The 5447-nt window shown below is 41.3% G+C and overlaps 1 non-coding gene across 1 annotated transcript; it reads left to right on the top strand.

The window, feature by feature from the left end:
* Positions 1-2868: 2868 nt before the first annotated feature.
* Positions 2869-2975, top strand: LOC127088694 (small nucleolar RNA R71). Its single transcript, XR_007790520.1, has one exon. It is a non-coding gene; the product is annotated as a small nucleolar RNA R71 (small nucleolar RNA).
* The last annotated feature ends 2472 nt before the right edge of the window (positions 2976-5447 follow it).

Raw genomic sequence — 5447 nt, 5'->3', positions numbered from 1 at the left:
GCATCTTTCATTAATAGTCCGGTTAAAGGTTTAGTTATTTTAGAGAAATCTTTAATGAATCGTCGGTAAAAACCGGCATGTCCTAAGAAGCTTCGTACTTCTCTCACAGTTTTCGGAGGTTGAAGGTTTTCTATTACTTCTATTTTGGCTTTGTCTACTTCAATTCCTCTATTTGATATGATGTGTCCTAAAACAGTTCCTTCTTGTACCATAAAGTGACATTTTTCCCAATTAAGTACTAGGTTTACTTTCACACATCGTTCTAGAACTCTTTCTAGGTTTTCAAGGCATTCTTCAAAACTTTGTCCGCATACGGAAAAGTCGTCCATAAAGACTTCCATGATGTTTTCGAGAAAATCGGCGAATATTGCCATCATGCACCTTTGGAAGGTTGCAGGAGCATTGCACAAGCCAAACGACATTCGTCGATAAGCGAAGGTACCAAAAGGACATGTGAACGTTGTTTTTTCTTGGTCATCAGGATGAATTGGTATTTGAAAGAAGCCTGAGTAACCGTCTAGATAGTAGAAATGAGAATGCTTGGCTAATCGTTCTAACATCTGGTCTATGAATGGTAAAGGAAAATGATCTTTTCAGGTTGCTTTGTTTAGCTTTCTATAATCAATGCACATTCTCCATCCCGATTCAATTCGTTTGGTTATAGTTTCTCCTTTTTCATTTTCGATCACTGTTATACCTCCTTTCTTTGGTACTACGTGTACAGGGCTAACCCATTTGCTATCAGATATAGGATATATGATACCTGCCTCTAATAACTTCGTTACTTCCTTCTTCACTACCTCACTCAGGATCGGGTTTAGTCTCCTCTGATGTTCCCTAGAAGTTTTACAGTCTTCTTCTAGCATGATGCGGTGCATACAAATAGAAGGACTTATCCCTTTGAGATCGGTGATGTTGTATCCTAGTGCGGTTGGATATTTTCTTAAGATATGTAGGAGTTTTTCGGTTTCGAGTTTTCCTAGGTCTGCATTGACTATTACGGGTCGTTCAAGTTCTAAGTCTAGGAATTCATATCTCAGATTTTTGGGAAGTGTTTTCAGGTCGAGGGTTGGTTTCTTAAGGCATTGCGTAGGATCCAATGTTATTGTTAAACATTGATTCAGTCTGTCTTCTACACGATAGTCGGGCAAATTGTCATTGTCTAATTCTGTTTCTTTTATGCATTCATCGATGATATCCATGAAGTAACATGTGTCTTCTATTGCAGGTGCTTTCAAAATTTTGGAAAGAATAAACTCAATTTTCTCTTCTCCCACTTCGAAAGTGAGTCGTCCTCGTTATACGTCTATGATAGCACCGACGGTTGCTAAGAAGGGTCTTCCCAGTATAAAGGGTGTAACTTCATCTTCTCTTATGTCCATAATTATAAAATCGGTGGGAATGTAGAATTGACCTATGCGCACGGGAATGTTTTCAAGAATTCCTACGGGATATCTAACGGAACGATCTGCTAATTGCATAGACATTTTGGTTGGTCTCAATTCTCCCATTTCAAGTCTCTTGCATATGGACAAGGGCATAACACTGATACCGGCTCCTAAATCGCATAAAGCTTTGTCTATGACACATTTTCCTATATGACAGGGTATAGAGAAACTACCAGGGTCTTTAAGTTTATGAGGCATATTCTGGATTATTGCGCTACACTCAGCAGTGAGTGTAACGGTTTCGCTCTCTTCAAGTTTCCTTTTATTAGATAGAATTTCTTTTAAGAACTTAGCATATGAAGGCATCTGTGTAATAGCTTTTGTAAAAGGAATGATGACGTTTAACTGTTTCAGTTGGTCAACAAATTTTTTAAATTGGCCCGCGTCTTTGGTTTTAACTAGCCTCTGAGGATAAGGGATAGGTGGTTTGTAAGGAGGTGGAGGTACATAAGGTTCTTTGTTTTCTGCGGTATCCTTATTACACTCTTCCTTTTCCTTAGGTTTACTTTCTTCCTCAGTTGACTTTTTAGAGTTTTGGTTCTCAATCCTTGGGTCAGACGGTTCTTCTACCTCTGTTCCACTTCTTAATATAATTGCATAAGCGTGGCTTTTTGGATTAGGTTGGGGCTGTCCAGGAAATGTACCAATTGGGGCAGAAGTAGGCGCTTGTTGTTGAGCTACTTGCGAGATTTTTGTTTCCAGCATTTTGTTATGGGTAGCCAGGGCATCTACTTTACTTGCTAGTTGTTTAATTTGTTCGTTAGTGTATACATTATGGTTTAAGAAATCTTTATTGGTTTGCTGTTGAGAAGCTATGAAGTTCTCCATCATGATTTCTAAATTGGATTTTCTAGGAACGTTATTGTTAGGTGTAGATGGGGTCGGCTTTTGATATCCAGGAGGTATAGCTGGGGCTTGACTGGGAGCTTGTCCTGGTGCGTATAAAGCGTTGTTACTCTTATATGAAAAATTAGGATGGTTCTTCCAGTTTGAGTTATAGGTATGCGAGTAAGGATTTCCTTGAGCATAGTTCACTTGCGCTGCTTGGATTCCTGTTAGGAGTTGACAATCTGTAGGAGTGTGACCTTGAATTCCACAGACTTCGCAATTTTGAGTTACGGTAACCACGGCGGCTGGAGGTGATACATTTAAACTTTCAATTTTCTGGGTAAGAGCCTCCACTTTTGCATTAACATGATCAAGGCTACTTATCTCGTACATGCCAGTTTTCGTTTGAGGTTTTTCTACCATTGTTCGGTCGCTTCCCCACTGATAATGGTTTTGGGCCATGCTTTCGATAAGTCGATAAGCGTCAGCGTAAGGTTTATCCATAAGCGCACCACCTGCGGCGGCGTCTATTGTTAATCTTGTGTTGTACAAAAGACCATTATAGAAGGTATGAATTACTAACCAGTCCTCTAAACCATGGTGTGGGCAAAGTCTCATCATGTCTTTGTATCTTTCCCATGCTTCGAAGAGAGACTCGTTATCTTTCTGCTTAAATCCATTTATCTGGGCTCTTAACATAGTTGTTTTGCTTGGAGGAAAATATCGGGCAAGAAAGACTTTCTTCAACTCATTCCATGTGGTGACTGAGTTGGAGGGAAGAGACTAAAGCCATCTTCTAGCTTTATCTCTTAACGAGAAAGGAAAGAGAAGAAGTCGAATTGCCTCTGAGGTGACACCATTAGTGTCGCATTACGCGAAAAACCGGCGGGAAAAGACACAGAGCCGCCACCGTGCGTTATTTATCCCAAAGGCGGGAAAGGAAACGCTCGAAGTAAACCTGGAAAGGAAATGGTCTTACGACCAGAGATTGATAGGATCGGGAGTCGGTTATGCGAAGGGAAGGTATTAGCACCCCTACGCATCCGTCGTACTCGACGGGATCCACGCTCAGAAGAATAGAATAAGGTTGCTAAATAACTGCTCAAAAACTGCACAAAACTGGAATAGAACAAAGTTGAAAGAAGACGGAGAAAGCGGACTCGGCAAGATGTCGCATCTTGGGCCTACGTAGTTTGTTAGACACAAACATCAGAGTCGACGTAGTTCGGGGATAACGGGAAACGTGCTCGCTAGGACCTCACATCCTATGCATACGTATCTTCTCTAACCAGAGGAAGAATCAGAGCACTCATAGCTCGGCTAACGCTCCGAAACAAAACGCTGAAAGAAGACGCTGAGACGTCAGAGCAAACACACAAGCACAAACTGGAAACGGAATGCCAATCGCTGGGCTTACATCCAACTCCACAAAAGAAACAGGAAACCGAAGGCCAATCGCTGGACTTACATCAGACTCCAAACAAAGAAACGCAAACAGGAAACCGAATTCCAATCGCTGGACTTACATCAGACTCCAAACAAACAAACACCAACAGGAAACCGAATGCCAATCGCTGGACTTACATCAGACTCCAAGCACACACACAAGGAAAAGAAGGGTCTCGATTGCAACTAGGGCAAGAGAAAGGGAAGGTCTCAATCGCAACGGGGGCGAGAGAAAAGGATCAAAGTTAGTTGTTAGTCAAACTCGACAAGATATCGCATCTCGTGCCTACGTATCTCATCTGGACATGAGAATCAGAGTTGCCGTAGTTCGGCTAAACTATTTCTATTTGTTTTGTATTTTTTAGGTGAACAACGTCACTACACAATCTACCGGATGCTCGACCTTGGGAGACTTACTCACCTGTAGTAGAAGGAGTTAACGTGTCCTTAAGAGGGGATCAAGTTGGTTTGTGTTTTAGGAAAGCTCACGCAAGAAAGGAAGTCCTAGACGAAGGAACCGTGCTACCTTAATTGACATGCAAACGAGAGACTATGCGAAGTCTAGCAATCCTATGGGGATACAATCACACCACACAAACACATACAACATGAAGTAAACACACCAACAAGGGGGCTCAAACATCAAGGGTGAGGCTTTAGTCAAGGGGTCATGTCAACCTCGACAAACAAGCCGACTGGAAGGGTATCTGAGGACTCTTAACCACTGACATTGACCGTCAGGGTGAGCAGATGAAATGGGAGATGAGGGTAAGACCTCATAGCTCTTAACCCGGGCCTGGGTGAGCTTCAAATCAATTAAGGTGTGGGAGTCCAGAATGAGGAACTCTATTCCACAATGACTGACTTTATATACAAGATTTTGGGTGTTTATTCAAAATGCATCAGCATGTAGTGCGAGCAAGATGAAAGACTCAACTGAATAGAAGGGGATGGATTGCACATCCCTTCTATTTGCCAATGCCTCTTCACTTAGGAGGTCTTTGAAGTACATGGCACAAACATAAACAACCACAAACATTGCCTCTTAAGGAGGGCTTCAGACAGGTGCCTGCCAAACATAAACGACAGGGCTTCCAGACTACATGGAGTACAAGAGGGTTTACCTAGGTGGTATTCCAACCACAAGCAAAGCAAAGCAACTCAAGCAATGAGTTAAAGCTACTAAAGTACCGGTTAGAAAAGCTAAACAATCAGTACTATGTTCAGACAAACAACCAACAGTCAACAGGGTTACAACTCAAATTGCACACAAGTCAAGCTTTATGACTCAAGAATTCAAGTGATTCCACCACACTCCATGAACCTACAACACAAAGGATTAGTGCACAAATTAATTTGCATCTCATGAAGTGAGATTACATCAACCACTAGGATTAGAAGCTTGAACCTGAAATGCAAAACTCAAAAGATGAGTACAAACCACTAGCACCAAGGCTAGGGTCAAAGGTAGGGCAAAAAGTCAAAACAGCAACCAATATTCAACATGGAGCACATTTAATCTATGATGAACATGTCCTAAAAAGGACCAAACCTAAATCAAATGGAAAAGTCATTAATTGCACAAGATAAGGCCAAAGGTACACAAGGTAATCACAATTGGTCATCAAGAATCAAAATTCCATATTAAAACAGAAATGACTCAAACAATCATGAACATTTTTATGAGCATACAACATGTCCAACACAATCATCATGCCAAAAATT

The sequence above is a fragment of the Lathyrus oleraceus genome, chromosome 5 (genome assembly GCF_024323335.1).
Source record: "Lathyrus oleraceus cultivar Zhongwan6 chromosome 5, CAAS_Psat_ZW6_1.0, whole genome shotgun sequence".
Classification (NCBI taxonomy): Eukaryota; Viridiplantae; Streptophyta; class Magnoliopsida; order Fabales; family Fabaceae; genus Lathyrus; species Lathyrus oleraceus.
This window is presented reverse-complemented; position numbering and strand designations above follow the sequence as displayed.